The following is a 20,614-nucleotide window of genomic DNA, read 5'->3' as shown; positions in this document are numbered from 1 at the left end:
CGGGAGTTAACATACTTTGAACGTGCAGTAGTACTTGGAGATAGACGCGTGGAACATTCCATTTCGGAAACCGTTGGGGAATACAGTATTCCGACTTCCGCAGTGTCAAGCTGTACCGAGACTATTAAATTTCAGGCGTTATCTCTCACCAAGGACAACGCAGTGGCCGACGGCCTTCACATAAAAACCAAGAACAGCGGCGTTTGTGTAGAGTTGTGAGTGCTAACAGACAAGAAACGCTGTGTGAAATAACCGCAGAAATCGATGTGGGACGTACGACGAACGTATTCGTTAGGACAGTGCGGCGAAATATGCTGTTAATGGGGTATGGCAGCAGACGACCGGCGCGAGTGCCTTTGGTAACAGCACGACATCGCCAGCAGCGCCTCTCCTGGACTCGTGACTATATCGGCTGGACTCTTAGACGACTGGAAGACCGTGGCCTAGTCAGATGAGTCCCCACTTCTGTTGGTAAGGGATGATGGTAGGGTTCGAGTGGAGCGCAGACCGCATCAAGCCTGGACCCAAGTTATCAACAAGGCACTGTGCAGTTTGGTGGTGGCTCTATAATGGTGTGGGCTGTTTACATGGAATGCAATGGGTCCTCTGGTCCAACTGAACCGATCATTCAATGGAAATGGTTACGTCGACTACTTGGAGACCATTTGCAGCCATTCATGAACTTTATGATTCCCAACAACGAAGGAATTTTTATTGATGACTATGCACTGTGTCATCGGGCCACAATTGTTCGCGATTGGTTTGAGCGAATAATTTGGCCATCCAGACCGTCCGACATGTATCCCATCGAACATAAATGGCACATAGTGGAGATGTCAGTTCGTGCGCTGAATCCTGCACCAGTAATATTCTCACAGTTATGGACGGCTATAGAGGCAGCATGGCTCAGTATTTCTGCATAGGCTTTCAGCGACTTGTTGAGTCCACGCCACGTCGAGCTACTGCAGTGTACCGGGCAAATGAAGGTCCTACACGATAGTAGAAGTTATCCCATGGGCTTTGTCGCTGCAGTTCAAAATGGTTCAAATGGCTCTAAGCGCTACGGGACTTAAAATGTGAGGTCATCAGTCCCCTACACTTGGAACTACTTAAACCTAACTAACCTAAGGACATCACACACATCCATGCCCGAGGCAGGATCCGAACCTGAGACCCTAGCAGCAGCGCGATTCCGGGCTGAAACGCCTAGAGCCGCTCGGCCACAGCGGTCGTCTGTTGCTGCAGTGTATAGCCACGCAGCGCGCTAGCTTAAGAGACAGGAGGTGAATCAGACCTAACTCAAAGTCGTGCGGCGGATTGACGACCATGGGCTGGTTCACCGGTAAGCCTGCGTGTGGTTTTTAGGCGGTTTTCCAAGCTCGTTTTGGCAAAAGCAGGCGTGGTCGGGAAATCCCGTCCAAGAAAATACGATTCACAGTTAACATGAGATAACGCACAGAACAAAGTTTACACAATTCACTGACAGGTGGTTGCACACCACTTCCCTTTCTCTGGTTGCCTTGACGACTGTGAGGACCGGAAAGACATCGACTTGAAAAACTGGACAAGGAAAATGAAGAGGGAAGTTGTTAGAAATATCGTTTCATCCGGCATCTTTCTTTAATTTTTGTGGTTAATTGTATTATTATTTTTAGAAAAGACGGAATTTTTCATTAGCATATTCTCACTCATTCTGTAAAAATGGCCGAAGAAGTTCAGTCTTAGATTTCTGTAGATTGGTGGCCGGCCGGTGTGGCCAAGCGGTTCTAGGCTTGTCAGTCTGGAACCGCGCGACCGCTACGGTCGCAGGTTCGAATCATACCTCGGGCTTGGATGTGTGTGATGTCCTTAGGTTAGTTAGGTTTAAGTAGTTCTACGTTCTAGGGGACTGATGACCTCAGATGTTAAGTCCGATAGTGCTCAGAGCCATTTAAACCATTTGTAGATTGTTTTCCAGCGAGCAGGAGAAACAGGTTCAAAATGGTTCAAATGGCTCTCCCCTACAACTTAGAACAACCTAAACCTGACTAACCTAAGGACATCACACACATCTATGCCCGAGGTAGGATTCGAACCTGCGACCGTAGCGTTCGCGCGGTTCCACACTGTAGCATCTAGAACCCTCGGCCACCCCGGCCGGCGGATTCAAACTCCTGTGTGAGCATAAAGATGTATCTTCCCCAAACAGTTACGACGAATTCTCGGGTGGCATTTTTAGTTGGGCCACCCTTGCTTACCGAGCGAGGTGGCGCAGCGGTTAGCACACTGGCCTCGCGTTCGGGAGGACGATGGTTCAATCCCGCGTTCGGCCATCCTGATTTGGGTTTTCCGTGATTTCCCTAAATCGCTCCAGGCAAATGCCGGGATGGTTCCTTTGAAAGGGCACGGCCGACTTCCTTCCCCGTCCTTCCCTAATCCGATGATACCGATGAGCTCGCTGTTTGGTCTCTTGCCCCAAACAACCCCAGAACCCTTGCCTACTGCTCGGACTTCAGAATCTACGACGGCGACGGGACATTAAATTCTGCCTTTCCTTCCCCGAGAGTTCGGCATCACCACTGAATGGTTTTGCGAAAGTTGCGAGGGCAGCACGTGTGGGTCTGAACGCGCAATTTTTGTGCGGGCGTGTCTGCGCGGCGCTTGCGCGCCGGCTAGCGGGGAGCCACAATTTATAAATACGCCGGCGTGGCCGGTACGTCACAAGGCTGGCGCGTTATCTAACCAGTGGTCAGTAGCCTGCGCAGCAGCACACACTCAGCTGGTCGCTTTCTCCGCCGTTAAAAAATCTCGCGTTTTGCCAATCTGCTATGCGATCGTAGTGCCGAAGAGAATCCCCGGCTCTGGATAACGAGAACTGCACAAGTTCTATCTGCAGAAGGCGTGTGAGAACCGTCAGTGACGTAGAAACTAACGTGTGTCGTTAACGTTTTGTGTAGCAAAGGTGTTAGTGCTCTCTGGATCTGAAGAGAAGATTCTCCACGAGACGGAGCCGTTCATCTGCCCAGACATCAACATTACACTGGATTGAGACAAGACGTGTAAGTTTGTACGCCCCTTTGGGCATGAAGGCGTTTCAGTTTACGCCAGTTGGTTATCCCTTTGAGCTTTCAGCATGTTGCTCTTCAGTAGTTACGATATACGTAAAACAGGTAGTATTTCGTAAGAAACTGAAAACATTTACTAACCATTCGAAAGCATTACGCAGTACCTAAAACGGGTGGACCAGAAAAAGTCGAAAATTAACTCTGAATCTAAAGATCGTTTTGCGTTAGTCATATCCTTGACTGTCATTAATATCAGTTGAGAGACAAGCCATTTTCCTACCAACTCACTTTCGGTTTGGTAAACAAAATGTTTGATAAACAAAAAAATAATTAAATACCGAAACGCGTAGTGGAATAGTAACATAAAAGTGACGAAAAACAGCTATTTTTGCGTGTTCTAGTTCTAGACCAATATGTTAATTATTGAGAGTATCTCGTCGCCTCTAGAATCGTACCCCCTGCCCTCCTCGATCGTACGTACTCCCACAAGTCATCTAAAGAGTTCGTACATTTCAGCAATACGTAGATTTTGTTGTACGCATTCAGTGATGCTTCGTGATAACAAATCAGGTGCAGTTTGTATCGTAGCGTGCTATGTTCTCGCAAAGGTCAGTCTTTATACCCGAGTAGCTGCGCCTAGAGGAAAACTGTGCCTTCTTTGCCCCAAAGATACTCAAGCAAAGTAGTCAGCGAACGAAATCTTACGCCTCCACTCGGCGGTAGTTTAGATTTTCATGCATTTCAACTTGATTTACTTTTAATTTATATCTAGCACTACTTAGAAAAAATTTCTGGTTTACGCAGAAACCGAATCTGTCGTGTTTTAAACCTCTCATCATTTGATTCGACGGGGTGCTCGATTTTGGTTGTATGGAAGTAAAATGTTATACAAAAGATATGAAAACGGTTCTTGGTTGTAGAAATATTCTGAGAAGTATCACTTTCTTTACGTGTTCTAGCGAAAAAACTTGTAAAATTACGTGATTTGGAATAGATCTGCACGACAGCTTGTGCAAATACTGCATAAGGTTACATAAAGAACGTTTGCACACAGCCGTGCTGCTTTTATCCCATACGTATGCCTAAATCTACAGTGTTTTATTCCTTGATTGTTTTATTTTCTTGCAAGACACGAGTAACAAGTCATAAAATGTGTTACAAAATAAATATTGTACGAAACCACCCGCGTTCCATTCAGTGTATCAGCAGTTACAGAACGAAGCATTGCAACAGCAGCGTAGATTCACATACCACAGGCATAAGTTCACAGATTCATATTTTTTGAAACGTTTAAAAATAATGTTTTTTCGACACACTTCGCGCATTGTGATGGAGTTGATAGGATTATTCTTAATTTTTCAGAATGCAGTGTGGTGTCGGTTCTGTGGCTGCAAATCGAGACGTATAGTAGTTAACTTGTTAAAAGTAATTAACGTATAACAAAATACTGGTACCTCTATGGAATATGAAGCATTCGCTGTGGAGGATGCTCTTGTTGTTGACTGCTCTGGTGGTTGTACAAATAAATGGTTGGAATTTGCACATTGATGTGGAGATTTCTGAGACCAGGAAAGCTTGTAGTCTCTCACTCCAGACCTGCTACTTGACAAGAAGGGTAACGAGGTGCCAGCATCTCTGGAGCTATTTCAGAGGCGTGTGCTCAGCCTTGCTGAATGATGAAGTTGGTTTGGAACATGACGTCACTTACATTTTCAGAAATGTGGCGTAGGTAGCATGTTTCACCTGTCGGCTAGATATACGTTGTGATGATTATGATTGCATTAAATGAGGCTAACACAGGTATGTTAGACGTCTTTCGGTCGTGTGTTGGGCCGAAATGACAATCCATAAAGAAGAAAGGAACAGTGGCCACGATGATTAAATGAAATTTACTATTATTTAGGGGTTAAAGCGAACAAAATTAAAACGAATTAATTTTTTTTTGTTGCTTTATAATAGATTTTTCCCTTGGTGATTGCCGGCCGGAGTGGCCGTGCCGTTCTGGGCGCTACAGTCTAGAACCGAGCGACCGCTACAGTCGCGATGTCCTTAGGTTAGTTAGGTTTAATTAGTTCTAAGTTCTAGGCGACTGATGACCTCAGAAGTTAAGTCGCATAGTGCTCAGAGCCATTTGAACCATTTTTGAACCTTGGTGATTGGTAGGAAAATTTCATATATTGCATATCAATGAAAATACAGACTGTGGACGTTGTACAGTATTTATTTAGTTTTCGGTTTAAATGACTATTGTCAGACAATAACGGACTATCATTATCTTAATACACCACTCTGGTTAATAAATGTAATGGGAGAGGACAGGGTCGGCTACACTGGTGAGTCAAATTAGATATTTGGCTCATATTTTTTATGTTTACATTTATTTGATGCTTAGTTTTAATGTTTTAGCCGGCCGATGTGGCCGAGCGGTTCTAGGCGCTTCAGTCCGGAACCGCGGTGCTGCTACGGTCGCAGGTTTGAATCCTGCCTCGGGCATGGATGTGTGTGATGTCCTTAGGTTAGTTAGATTTAAGTAGTTCTAAGTCAAGGGGACTGATGACCTCAGATGTCAAGTCCCATAGTGCTCAGAGCCATTTGAACCATTTTTTAAATGTTTTCTGCCATGTGGCCTTTGCATCACAAAAGGTGACTTTTACACAGTGTGTGTTTGCAACACACATTTCGAATGTGACGTCTTTATTAAAGATATTCAGTCGCTTACTATCATCCTTGACAACGGTAGTACTGCTTGACGGTGGTGCTGTAAACCGAAAATTGGTTCGCTGGATAAACGCGGTACAGCATACACATTTTATGTCTTCATCGATCAATGTGTGTGCTCATCAACAGTTTCCAATGTAACGTATGCTCAAAAATGGCTCTTAGCACTATGGGACTTAACATCTGAGGTCATCAGTCCCCTAGAACTTAGAACTACTTAAAACTAACTAACCTAACGACATCACACATATCCATGCCCAAGGCAGGATTCGAACCTGCGACCGTAGCGGTCACGCAGTTCCAGACTGAAGCGCCTAGAACTGCTTGGCCACATCGGCCGGCTGTAACGTATGCCTTTCCATAAAAGTCTCTTTTGTATTTTTCTCAGGTTTTGTGATAAGATATTCTTCAAATGGCACCTGAATATTCGATTACTTCACTGTTTTGGTTTTTATTAAGTGAATATTACGGTAACTGCGGCTGTAAAAGTATTTCTATAGAAAAATGTGACGAGGCTACTGTCCGTTCCAGCCGATAATTATAAACAGTGTTTTTTCAGGATTCTAGGAAGTGTAGTTTCGCCGGTTTTGTCTTCGCAGCTCTATGTTCACTTTTTTTCTTGTTCGTTAAAGATGCCATTTGATAGGAAACGCATGCGATACGGACGGCTTGTGAATGTCTTAGCCGGCAGTCAGTACGGCAAGACTGCGTTAATCTGTCTTAAGTGTCTCTCCACTCATCCAGCATGCCGCCCTGCACCACATGCACACCGGAGTAGACGAAATTTGCCTTTGCCAGGTCCAAGACGCATTTGTAAATCATTTGAATCGGGGCGCAAAGACACATTCAACGTAATCAGCAAGGTGAGAACGCATTAACTTCAAGTGATGTCTTTTCTTGGCGACAGCGTACCGCAGCGGATGAAGTTTCATTTCTCTGGACGACAGCTAAAAACGGAAGCCTACGTTGTTCGGGCGCGAGGGGCGGTAGCTGAACGTAGAGGGCGTATCGCCAAGAATGTACTCTCTTGCGCAATTTTCGTTACACTGTGCCGCCGCTCCTCGCGGGAAAGGTCACTCACACACGATGTGACCCTGGAAGAGGTATTCGATAGAAACAAACAAACCGAAATACCGGCCGTGCAACAGCTGTTCCTCTTAAATTTGAAAACAATCATATTGCCTTACGAGTATCATAATCTCTTATACAGGATGTCCCAGGAGAAATGGTCAGTGTTCAGCGATAAGACAGGAACAATCATTCGAAGCAAAAAAGTCTAATAAGGATCGGCTCTGAAATGTATACCTTATGAGCTATGAACACAACATCTTCGATACTATGAAACAAATCTCTTCTACTGCAAGTTCTTTGCTTTCCATGGTTTGAGAGGTATCAGTATGGACAAAAGAAGTGCATTAAACATGCATACCTTGAGAGCTGTGAGCACTTGTTCATATTCGCTACTGTGAAACACGTATCTTCCAGTGAACAATCGCTCATAGCTCGTAAGCCATGCATTTTAGAGCCCAAGTTTACTAACCTATTTTTTGTTTCGGTCCATACTACCATCTGTTAAAATATGGGAAGTAAAGAGTTTGCAGTAGCAGTGGTTTGTTTCACGATATTGAAGATTAAGTGCCCATAGCTCTTAAGGTGTCGCTATTCATTTTAGAATCCATGTATACTAGTTTTTTTTTTTTTTTTTTTGCTCGAAATGATCGGTCCTGTCACACCCACGAATACCGACTATTCCTCCTGGGACAGATGGCGCTTCAAAAAGCGTGGTTACTGTGGTGTCACCGCCAGAAACCACACTTGCTAGGTGGCAGCCTTTAAATCGGCCGCGGTCCGTTAGTATACGTCGGACCCGCGTGTCGCCACTATCAATGATTGCAGACCGAGCGATGCCACACGGCAGGTCTAGAGAGACTTCCTAGCACTCGCCCCAGTTGTACAGCCGACTTTGCTAGCGATGGTTCACTGACAAAATTCGCTCTCATTTGCCGAGACGATAGTTAGCATAGCCTTCAGCTACGTCATTTGCTACGACCTAGCAAGGCGCCATTATCAGTTACTATTGATATTGTGAATCATGTACCGTCAAGACCGACGTTAATCATTAATGGATTAAAGTTAAGTATTCCACCAGCTACGTCCGTTTTTCTAAATTCTAATTTCCTTGTCCTGTTCCAGACCTCACGCCAGCCTGCGTGAGCTAAATCGCGTGCCTTTCGGCCTCCTCTAGTAACACGATCTTGGCTCTCCTGCCAACCACAACAGTTACATATTGAAGAAATAATAAATTTTTGCCACAAATATACTCAGTCATAATGTACTGTAAATGTCACGATTTTGGCTACAGCTTTAGTCAATAAACTGATATCCCAAACACTGACAAAATGTCGAATGGAGGCATCAGTGATTGACAAAAGGTGTTATTTCATTGTTAAAATGACTTTGCTGTTCACTAAGCTTTCTTTGTTTCCACAAGACACTGATCATCTTCAGAGCACGCTAAAATGTCTTGTAAATTGACAAAGTGCGGATTACTTGTACAAAATGTATTAGCACGTTGCTTCACGAGTTATACTCAAAAGATGTCCAATGATTCGTCGAAACAGGTAAACAGTTATGAAACTATGTGAAGTGACTGATGCAAAGTATCATTACTGGAGGCAAGTGTTAGGTTTGGAACATTTGGAAGGACGCCATCATAGGGGATTGGCAAAAGTTCTCTACGGGTAACAAACACACAATAGTTCAGTGTTAAACTAACACTGGCAGTTTTTTTCGATGTTAGGAGAGTCGTAGTTTACGAACTTTTGTGCAGACAGCAAAAAATATACCGTCATTATACTCTAAACGTTTAGAAAAAGTTGCAAAAAAAATTCGCTAATGGAGACAACAACAGTTGGAAGATAACCCATTTTTATTCACCTGACAGCGCACTGCCCACACAGCTATATATTGATATATGAGCTCGTGACATTTATTGCCAAAAGTCATTTTTTTGAAGTCCAACACTGTTTTGACGTTACTAATGGCAAGACGACTTCGTCACGAGCTCTGAAGGACACCCAAAAGGAGGACTGCAGAGCAAAAGTTTAAAAATCGCTGAGACAGGTCCGTAAATAGAGGAAGAGAGTGTTTTGGTGGAGATAAGGGCTAAGCATCTGCAAGCAGAATGTAACAAGGTGTTCGGCAATTTTTGTAACGGACCCTCGAACATTTGTCTGGAAGTATTTTTGGTACTTTGTGACGCTTCGATACAAAAATAAATTTCTGCCTTTATTGGGCTTGTTATATCTTTAGGAATGAATCTGAAATTTAGTAGTGTAATGGATGTGTTTTTTCAAAAAGAACTGGTGTTATAGAGAGGAATGATCGTATCCTTACGTTTGCTATTAGAAGAAGGTATTTCATTCTAGTTTAGAAGAAAGTAATTACGCGCTGAAAGTATAAATGAATCTTTTTGTAAATTATTACAAATAACATTTGCCTGTTTCCGTTTACTGCAACAAGCGGTGAATGTACTTTACGACTTGTTGCAAGCACATTCGTGGCCAGCAATTCAAACTCTAGGTGGAGTTGGCATCAAATGGCATACTTACCGAATTCGGTCTACCATTCCATCTACAAGAAAATTTGCTTTTAAACTATGTATAGTCTCCAATGAACAATGAATATCGCATACCATACTGAAAACAGGTACAAGGGTTATTTTGTAATACTTTACAAACCAATTGGCTCTCAAATTTAAAAATAAAAAATTTTAATTGTTAAAACTGAAAAGAGTGCGTCTTTTTAAACAGATATCATAAATCTTTTCCTCAGTAAAAAAAAATGAAGGGGATTTTAAACATTTTAATTAGACCACCACTACTCTGTTTTTGTGTCTCTCAGAGTGTCAGGAAGGTTATTTTGATTATACAGACTCTGCAACACACACACACACACACACACACACACACACACACACACATATACACACTCTCTTCTTATTTTGCGGTTTTCTTTTCGTTTATAGACGGTTTCCCTAATGATGTAAGCAACCGCTACCGTCGCAGGTTCGAATCCTGCCTCGGACCTGGATGTGTGTGATGTCCTTGGGTTACTTAGGTTTAATTAGTTCTAAGTTCTGGGCGACCGATGACCTCAGAAGTTAAGTCGCATAGTGCTCAGAGCCTTTTGAACCATTTGAACATAATGATGTAGAAAACACACGAGTGGAACTGCAATTTGGTGCACGATATGACGTGATCGATAGTAGCCTTAGCAACATAGTATATACCTGTCTGACTACACATGGCCTTTTCCGAATGCAAGAGATAAGGCTATCGGATGTGTGAATCGCTGCCTAACTCACGCCGCACTGCTCCGCATTTGTTATTGTGGCTCTATAATTATTGACACAGAGAGGTGGTGCAGCGATTATGGTACTGGGATCGAATTCAAGAGCAGTGGGGCACAAATTCGTGTTCGAACATCCAGATTCAGATTTTCCGTGGTTTCACTCAAAGAAGTAACTGTGAAATGCAGGATGGATCTGTTTAAAAGGAACCGTTCTTGGTCTGTACGAGCGTTTTCTACGTCTCTAATAACATAGTCGTCGATGGGAGGTTAAACGCCAATCGTCCTTCCACCGTCATATTTCAGACATTAATTGGTGAGAAGTCAAATAATTTCTTATACGTTCACCGAAAAGTTTTAAATGCCGCCATGAAATTATTTCGGTGCGTCTTTCATTGACAGTCGTGATAGCTTTTAGCTGCCCTAGATCGCCCGGTACCAAACTTAAAGGTTGACTACGATACTGTGCGTCATTTTAGTTTGTAACGTGTGTGGATACACAATTTTCGAGATTGCGTTTACAAAATTCTCAGTGTGGTAACGAGTGAATATCAGAAACGAAAATATGTAATTGACTGAGCTTGATATATTAGTTTTGAAAAGCTTTCGTCTGTCAATATCATAATGAGCGTTTGGCGTCATTGACCGGGAGGTCCCTTGCGGGGCAGGTCCGGCCGCCTTGGTGCAGGTCTTATTACATTCGCACATTGGGCGACCTGCGCGCTGAATGGGGATGAAATGATGATAGCACAACACCCAGTCCCTGAGCGGAGAAAATCCCCGACCCAGGCGGGAATCGAACCCGGGCCCGTAGGAAGGCAATCCGTCACGCTGACCACGCAGCTATCGGGGCGGGCGTCTGTCAATATGATTATACGTTTCCAGATAAACAAAGATGTTCGACGATGTTTAATACATTTCAGAAAACTACAAGGACGAAAATTTTGCGTTCTTACGACAAAATCACTGTGCTATTTGACTAAAATTGGAACTCCATGAAGGAAGAATGCAAATGATTCAGAACTTCCAAGATATGCAGAACAGGATGCAGAGAGATTAGTATCATAAATACCGGCGACTAGTACCTACAAAGTCCCCTGGACGGCCATGTTCGACTTACAGAGAAGCGTCGAAGGCTGTTAGTCGTCTGCCTGCAGTAAACACTTCATGATACGACGCATCTCGTTGACACGAAGAAGCTCAAATGGCTCTGAGCACATCGGAGGTCATCAGTCACTTAGAACTACTTAAACCTAACTAACCTAAGAACCTCACACACATCCGTGCCCGAGGCAGGATTCGAACCTGTGACCGTAGCAGTCGCGCGGTTCCGGACTGAAGCGCCTAGAACGGCTCGGCCAACGCAGCCGGCCACGAAGAAGCGTTTATTGCTAAGCCACTTAGTTTGAACTGGGTGAATGGTAGGTGTCCATAAATGTAATTCCTCATGAAGTAGCAGTCTGTCCCGTGTATAATGTTACATCAGTTAGGCGTATGTGACAAATGTGAAGCTGCATGCATATTCCACAGGCCACGGTTCAGCGTGTGACGGTGGGCATTTCATACTAATATTAACTCGCTGTACCATTCCACTTCCGTATGGCGTAAGTTTTTACTGCTTGCATGCGCACCTACGCGACAAAATCTGCCTTATCGTATTTTCATGATCCTGCCGAGAGATACACTATGGAGGTAGTTTGTTGTTGTTGTACAGCACACCTCGAATACCAGTTGTTCTAATTTATCCAACAGGGTTTCTAGGGAAAAAGGGCCCCTTGTCTAATTACCTCGTCGGTGACGGGATGTTAAATCCTGATCATCCCTCTTTATTAATTTCTTCGGTATCTGTTGACTTGTCTACTTGATAAGATCCCACGCACTGGAGCTGTACTCTAGAGTAAGTTGCTCAATTGTCTTATATGGGGTTTCCTTCAGTTTTGCTGCACTTTCCTCCAATTCTTCGCGCCCATCAGGGCGTTCTATTCACCTTTTACATTATTAATATTTCATCGAATTAGTCCTATTCATTTATGCAACGTAACACGCATCAGAGTTCACAATTATTATTCTATATCAGATAGCAGCCGGTTCCTCCTCTTGTTTATGGACATTATCTTGAACTTATCAACATTTTTTAAAAAAATGACTTTCTGTGCATCAAATGGGAATTTTGTCCAAGTGGTTTGATTTACCTTAAAATCACCCAGCAACGATATTTGCCTGTAGATAATTGCCTCATCAGCAAACAATTGGAGAGTGCTTGTGGGGTGCAGCCGATCATTTCGTTTCAGTTGAAAACTCGCTGTCCAGTATAACGTACTGGTACTAACGCTCAAAAATTATTTGAGCAAGCAACTTTGTGTGATCGTATCTTGAGTGTTATCCGGAGTACTGTACCCTGTCGTACACCTTTCGGAAATGAATTTAGACGGATTCCACCTGTTCGGTTTCGTCATAATACGTGAAAAGTCAGCTTTGTTTTGCAAGGATCGTGTCTTCTCCATCCACGGCGACTGCAGGAGATAAATAAGTTTATAGTCTTTAAGAAATGCCATTACAGTTTAGTTTAACATATTTTCTAGGATCCTGAAACAAATTGATGTTGTAGATATTGATGTATAAATTAGGGCGTTCGTTATTTTACCTTTTTTTATAAATAAGGATAAGCTACTCTGTTTCCTAAACAAGCGCAACCTCTCATGCGCGAGAGATTTTTCCATAAACGTGATATAGCAAGGGGGCTAATTCCGCAGAGTATTCATTGTAAAATCTAGTAGGAATTCTATCGGTGTTTGCTGCCCTGTTTTTTGGTTGAGTAGTTTATATGGTATTTCAACACCACGATTGCTTATTCCAGTATCACCAATGTGTGTTGGTACAATGGTCGAATGAAAGCAAGTCTTCATGCATGACTGCATGTTTAAACGCAGAATTTAACATTCCGGCTTTTTTTGTGTATTCTTCAGTTTCAATATCAGACTGATGTATGAGAGACTGGAGAGGAGGCTTCGATCAGTCCATTGACTTGACATATGCCCTGAACATCCTTGGTTGAATCACTCTTAATAAGTTAGCTTGCCCAGGTAAATAGCTTATTTTGTACCCATAAGCTCATTACATGATGTAGCAGGAATTTCTTCATGGAAATTCACTGCAGTATCTACACATGATGCGTCTTTACTCGCTTTGGATCTAGCAGTCACTTACACTTTACCTGACACTGTAACGCCACCTTAAAATGTGTCTTGGAATCCCGTATAATTTGGTCTGTCATTTGTGAAGAACTGCCTAAAACACACTCCAAAGCTAGCCTGTATATCAGACTGTCGATCTTTAATATGGAGCTAGGGTTGAAGCGTTGTGCTCCTGGTGATAGTTCCGCCATTGCTAATGTAACCTTGAAGCACTACACCTTACGAATTCCTGGAAGAAAGTGTTCTTTTTTTTTCTTTTTTTTTTTTTTTGCAGATCCTATTCGATTACAATAACAGACTGAAAAGTTCAGGACTGGGACAGGAGTTAGGCAGAGGGGCGCCATTTCACCAAAACTATTTCCTATAGTCTCGGAAAAAGCCTACGGATCATTAGACTGGGGTGAGGAAGGAATCTTAACTGAACTACCTTCTTACAGTCAGTAAGCCGACTGTAGAGCAGTAAAGATTAATGATGAAGTTAAAAAAAATGACGAATTTATGTACTCAGGACAGCTGAAAACTACAAGTGGATGAACATTTAAAGAAATCAGACAGAACGATAGAAATGGCTTGGGGTGTTTGTTTGGGAAGCTGAATGCTCTATTCAGAACCGAATTACTAATGTGCCGCAAAGGGAAGGTCTTTAAGTATGTTGCCAGTGCTAATTTATGGAAGTGAAACATGGACGTTAAGTACTTAGATAGTTCAGAAATTGAGGGTTGCCCAACGAGCAGTGGTAAGATGCATTTTCGGAAAACAAGAAGGGTCAGAAAAGAAACAAAGGAAAAAGATAGGAGTTGAGGAAGTGATAATGACTTACGAAACTGACATGTAGATGGGCCGAGTATATACCGTGACGATATTATGGGAATTCTGTGTTGATTCTGTGCTGAATTCCTCGTAATAAGAAAGTAGCTAGCGGACGACCAAGTGAAAGAGGGATTGACGATATAAAGGGGAAAGCTGGAAAAGTGAGGAAGAAGCATGTATCCAGCACTGGAAGACAAATGGTTGATAATAATTAACTCTAAAATCTTCTTAAAAATGTCAACACGGGTTCGTTTTTGGACGATAATTAACAAATGTGGCACTCATGGTGCGGGAAGCTTTGTTATACCAAAACATTAGTGTAAAAATTGGTCTTCATGTAATATCGATTTCTTTGCAAAGTGATCATGGCTCGTAATTCAGTTTCAATTTATTACTAAAATCAGAAATTTTACTTTCTTGCACCATCGCTGTAAACAATCAACTAATCGTACTGGTGTAACACTTCTTGTAGCGTCAACCATAGGGGCCGTTTTCTCATGTCATCCGTGTGTTAGCATTTCTAATTCTATTGTTGATCCTAAGCTTCTGCTAAAGAAGACAGAGATAAATGCCTTTGCCGCCTTGCACAAGGAGGTCATAACTCTCTGTAGGAATGAGACACGTGTGTCTTTGCGAGGGAAAACAGCAGGCGGATTTTGTGTTTAGGAAAATGGTAGTAGTAGTAGTAGTAGTAGTAGTAATTTTATTGATCCGTGTATAACTTTTTCCAAAATATTAGACATGTCATTGTATTGCAGTTTAAGAAAAAAAATACAGAGTTTACAAGGAATTACGTACGTCTAAGTCTGTGTTCACAAGGATGAGACAGATACTTGGACGTGTTCTCAACATCTACCGTTACATCTACATACATACTCCGCAGGCCACCAAACGGTGCATGGCAGAGGATACCCTTTACGATTACTAGTCATTTCCTTTCCTGGTACACTCACAAACAGAATGAAGGAAAAACAACTGTCTGTACGCCCTCGTATGAAATCTGATTTCTCATATCTTATCTTCGTGGACCTTACGCAGAACGTACGTTGGCGGCGGTAGAATCGATCTGCAGTCGACCTGAAGTGCCGATTCTCTAATTTCCTTAATAGTGACCAACGAAAAGAACGTCATACCTCCAGGGATTGCCACTTGAATTCACAAAGCAAGTCAGTAATACTCGCGTGCTGATCGCACCTGCCGGTAACAATTATAGCAACACACCTCTGATTTGCTTCGGTGTCTTCCTTTAATCCGACCTGGTGGGGACCATCCCGGCATTTGGCTGCAGTAATTTAGGGAAACCACGGAATACCTAAATCGGGATGGCAGGAGAGAGAGTGGAGACTTCATCCTCTCGATTATAAGGCCAGTCTCTTTAAAACAGCGCAACTTCATTCAGTATAGAGCAGAGACGTCGAAGTCGTCAATGGCGCGCGTGCCCGGCGCAGGATTCCTGAAGTGTGACTCTGGGAGGAGGAGCGGTGGTAATGGCGCGCAGCTATTTCTGCCAGTCTAGACACTTGCTAGTGTCTCGGCGCGTGTTTGGCGGCCACCTATGTATAGCGCCCACCTCCACGGCCGGCGTGTCGTCATACATGACGCCGCCGATCACGACGTCGCTCTTCCCGCTTTGACGCAGTTTTCTGCATTCGAGGGCCAACTACCTCTCTGCGCAATTCCTGCTCATCTGACGGAATCCCTTACGTCTGGTGCCCTCTTCAGACAACCTTTGCTGCGTAGCAACATGTAATTGAGTAAGGGCGGATGTACCTGACTGGATACTACACTACTGGCCATCAAAATAGCTACACCACGAAGATGACGTGCTACAGACGCGAAATTTCACCGACAGGAAGAAGATGCTGTGATATGCAAATGATTAGCTTTTCAGAGCATTCACACAAGGTTGGCGCCGGTGGCGACACCTACAACGTGCTGACTTAAGGAAAGTTTCCAACCGATTTCTCATACACAAACAGCAGTTAACCGGCGTTGCTGGCGAAACGTTGTTGTGATGCCTCGTGTAAGTAGGAGAAATGCGTACCATCACGTTTCCGACTTTGATAAATGTCGGATTGTAGCCTATCGCGATTGCGGTTTATCGTATCGCGACATTGCTGCTCCCGTTGGTCGAGATCCAATGACTGTTAGCAGAATATGGAATCGATGGGTTCAGGGGGGTAATACGGAACGCCGTGCTCGATCCCAACAGCCTCGTATCATTAGCAGTCGAGATGACAGGCATCTTATCCGCATGGCTGCAACGGATCGTGCATCCACGTCTCGATCCCTGAGTCAACAGATGGGGACGTTTGCAAGACAACAACCATCTGCACGACGTTTCCAGCAGCATAGACTATCTGCTCGGAGACCATGGCTGCGGCTACCCTTAACGCTGCATCAAAACAGGAGCGGCTGCGATGGTGTACTCGAAGAACCTGGGTGCACGAATGGCAAAACGTCTTTTTTTCGGATGAATCCAGGTTCTGTTTACAGCATCACGGTGGTCGCATCCGTCTTTGGCGACATCGCGGTGAACGCACTTTGGAAGCGTGTATTCGTCATCGCCATACTAGCGTATCACCTGGCGTGATGGTATGGGATGCCATTGGTAATACGTCTAGGTCACCTCTTGTTCGCATTGACGGCACTTTGAACAGTGGACGTAACATTTCAGATGTGTTACGACTTCTTACAGTGCTGTTAGCCTGAGACGCCTGGGAGAAAGAAAATAGCTGAGTGTTCCTCTTAATCATAGCATGAGAGATGTTGCGCCTAGGTCTCAGAGGCTGTGATTAACTTGGTCTTTACTCGTGATCTCCACAGCCATCCTTATTTAAATTTTACATTGGTCGTCTTTAGAAGAATGTCGTGACCTTCCCTTCAACAATCTGACAGCCCGTTTGCTCCTCGGTTTTTCTGCGATTGAGATGCTGGTTTATATGTAATTATCTCAATATCGACAAGACGTTCAACTCCAACACGCCATCCTGCCGGCCGCCCACTTGGGATTCAGTAGCCTCACCTTATCTAGCAGTAACCAACCTGTTACATTTTTTCTGGATGCCAACAAAAAACAGGGACAGAACTGAGGATTTTCATAGTTTCGAATATCTGCATCTACATGTTTAGTGTAAATATCAGTGTAAGAAGCTTTGCGAAAGACTCTGCTCATCATAGAAAGATAAAGATTCTTCCAGTTTTCTGGTCATGCCAGTGCGTAGCAGCTACTATGTGTCTGCGATGAGTATAATACCAAGTAAAGTGGCATATTGGATACCACACTGGACTCGTATTCGGGAAGAGTGGGGTTCACATCCTTCTCTGGCCTGAATATCCAGATTTAGGTTTTCCATTCTTTTGCTGAATCGATTACGCCAATCACAGGGTGGTTCCTGTGAAAAGGACACTGCAGATTTCCTTCCGAAACCTTGCCTGTCCCAGCTTGTGTTTCGTCTCTATTGACTTCTACGACCGCACTCTGCAAGCCATCATACAGTGTGCTGCGGAAGGCACCTCTGGTCATTTCGCGAGATATATGTGCGAGCAAGTAATGTGTTGCCCGACTCTTCTTCGAACGTGCGCTCTCGAAATTTCAGCAGTAGTCCTCTCCGTGACACACAATGCCTCTCTTGTACCTACTGCCTCTGGAGTTCGTTGACCATCTCCGTGACGTTCTCGCACCTACTAAATTATCCTGTTACTAAACGTGTTGCTCTGCGTCAGATCTTCCTTATCTCTTCTGTAAGGGTCCCATACTGATGAACCATACTCAAGAACCGGTCGAAAGGTACACTACTGGCCATTAAAATTGCTATACCAAGAAGAAATGCAGATGATAAACGGGTATTCATTGGACAATTATATCATACTACAACTTACATGTCATTACATTTTCACGCAATTTGGGTGCATAGATCCTGAGAAATCAGTACCCAGAACAACCACCTCTAGCCGTAATAACGGCCTTGATACGCCTGGGCTTTGAGTCAAACAGAGCTTGGATGGCGTGTGCAGGTACAGCTGCCCATGAAGCTTCAACACGATACCACAGTCCATCAAGAGTAGTGACTGGCGTACTGTGACGAGGCAGTTGCTCGGCCACCATTGACCAGACGTTTTCAGTTGGTGAGACATCTGGAGGATGTGTTGGCCAGGGCAGCAGTCGAACATTTCCTGCATCCAGAAAGGCACGTACAGGACCTGCAACATACGGTCGTGCATTATCCTGCTGAAATGTAGGTTTTCGCAGGGATGGAATGTAGTGTAGAGCCACGGGTCGTAACACATCTGAAATGTAACGTCCACTGTTCAAAGTACCGTCAATGCGAACAAGACGTGACCGAGACGTGTAACCAATGGCACCCCACACCATCACGCCGGGTGATAAACCAGTATGGCGATGACGAATACACTCTTCCAATGTGCGTTCACCGCGGTGTCGCCAAACACGGATGCGACCATCATGATGCTGTAAACAGATCCTGAATTTTTCCGAAAAAATGACGTTTTGCCATTCGTGCATTCAGGTTCGTCGAACTGTTCGTGTAGATAGTTGTCTTGCAAACGTCCCCATCTGTTGCCTCAAGGATCGAGACGTCGCTGCACGATCCGTTACAGCCATGTGGAAAAGATGCCTGTCACATCGACTGCTAGTGATACGAGGCCGTCGGGATCCAGTACGGCGTTCCGTATTACGCTCCTGAACCCACCGATTCCATATTCTGCTAACAGTCATTGGATCTCGACCAACGCGAGCAGCAATGTCGCGATTCGATAAACTGCAATCGCGATAGGCTACAATGCGACCTTTATCAAAGTCGGAAACGTGATGGTACGCATTTCTCCTCCTTACACGAGGCATCACAACAACGTTTCACCAGGCAACTCCGGTCAACTGCTGTTTGTGTATGAGAAATCGGTTCTAAACTTTCCTCATGTCAGCACGTTGTAGGTGTCGCCACGGGCACCAACCTTGTGTGAATGCTCTGAAAAGCTAATCACTTGCATATCACGACATCTTCTTGTCAGTTAAATTTCGCGTCTGTAGCACGTCATCGACGTGGTGCAGCAATTTTAATGGCCAGTAGTGTATTTTGTAATTCAGGTCTTTCGCGGATGAATTAATTTCTTCCAGATTTTTCCAATGAATTTCAGCCTGGTATCAGGTTTTCGTACAGTTAATTTTGTGTGTTCATTCCAACTTAATCTTCGTCGACGGGACGTTAATCGTCAATCCATCTTCATTCATTTTGCAGCGAACTCATAGTGCGTTGTGGGGCGATCACTCGGTTGTAGAAATAATTCAAAAGCCAAGATCGCTTAAATACTGTTTACTGGCTAACTGGTTTCAACACATGAAAGGTGCCACCAGCGGATCTGAATGTAGATTAACATTTATAAACCATTTGGATATAACGGTACATGAGGCAGACCAGCTGATATAAAATCATTGTCACAAAAAATAAAAAACAACTGCTCTCATGGTCATTCCTTTCCATAAGATATGTAAAACCGAAGTCACAAGATAAAACTACATGACCGCTGCTCGACTAACAACGGTCGGCGTCCAGTAAACAGTATTTAAGTGATCTAGGCTTTTGAATTATTTATACATCTTCAATCAGTTTTCCCTGAAATTTGTTTTGAGTCTAATCGTATCTTCACTATTACTACCGATCAGTATAGTTTGGAGGAGGTGGATTTTCTTTGATTTATCGGTGGAAACCTATCGGTGATGTTTTCTCTGTAGAATGTCGTGAAATTTTAATGGCTGTCACTTGTCATCGTTCTACATATTTGCTATACAATGTAGCTTCTCAGACAAGCCTATTATTCTAAGCCGATGCGAATCCGCACTCTACAACTATATTCCAATGCGTGTCGTACACCCCCCTGTGGGTTCGGGGGTAAGAATAGGCCCACGGTATTCCTGCCTGTCGTAAGAGGCGACTAAAAGGAGTCTCAAACGTTTTGGCCTTGTGAGATGGTCCCCTAACGGGTTTGACCTCCATCCTTCTAAATTTTCCGAAGAGCGAGCCGATTGGGGAAGGGCGCCTTACAAGGAGCGATGTGTCCATCAAGCATTACCATCTCTAGCCAGGTTTGTCGTCATCGCTTAGCAGTCCCGCTCACCTACCATCTCTTGGGCGTGGATTTGTTCTTGGGTGCGGTTTCTTGCAGTCAGCTATGCTGTGCCGCTTTATGCGCCAATGACGATATTGGACTACATCACCTGAAATCCAGCACGGTAGCCAGTCCGTTGTGGTGGGGCCGCCATGTACCCTGTTGGTTGTAGCCCCCTGACTACACAGGGATCGCTCTGCTGATGCCAGCGCCGTTAACTCCCCACGTATGCCAAGGAGTAGATGCCTATCTCCTTGGGGCATTGGGACTCCCGGCAATGGCCATCCTGCCAGGTGGTCGTTGCTGAGGCTGGGTGGCGCCCGTGGGGAGTGCCCTTGGTCGGAGTAGGTGGCATCAGGGCGGATGACCCGC

General features: G+C 44.1%; 1 protein-coding gene across 4 annotated transcripts in view; it reads left to right on the top strand.

The window, feature by feature from the left end:
* Window positions 1–20,614, top strand: part of LOC126299478 (transcription factor CP2) — a 793,232-nt gene that overhangs the window by 178,743 nt on the left and 593,875 nt on the right. Inside the window, exon 1 of one of the 4 annotated variants that reach the window (XM_049991411.1) lies at window positions 2,698–3,038. The exons of 2 other annotated variants lie outside the window; for them this stretch is intronic. The gene's annotated coding sequence lies outside the window, so the exon portion shown is untranslated. Of the gene's footprint in view, window positions 1–2,697; window positions 3,039–20,614 lie in introns of those variants that run through there. One more of the 4 variants, XM_049991414.1, reaches the window with a different exon arrangement.

This window comes from Schistocerca gregaria, chromosome X, assembly GCF_023897955.1.
Source record: "Schistocerca gregaria isolate iqSchGreg1 chromosome X, iqSchGreg1.2, whole genome shotgun sequence".
In the NCBI taxonomy this organism is placed as follows: Eukaryota; Metazoa; Arthropoda; class Insecta; order Orthoptera; family Acrididae; genus Schistocerca; species Schistocerca gregaria.
This window is presented reverse-complemented; position numbering and strand designations above follow the sequence as displayed.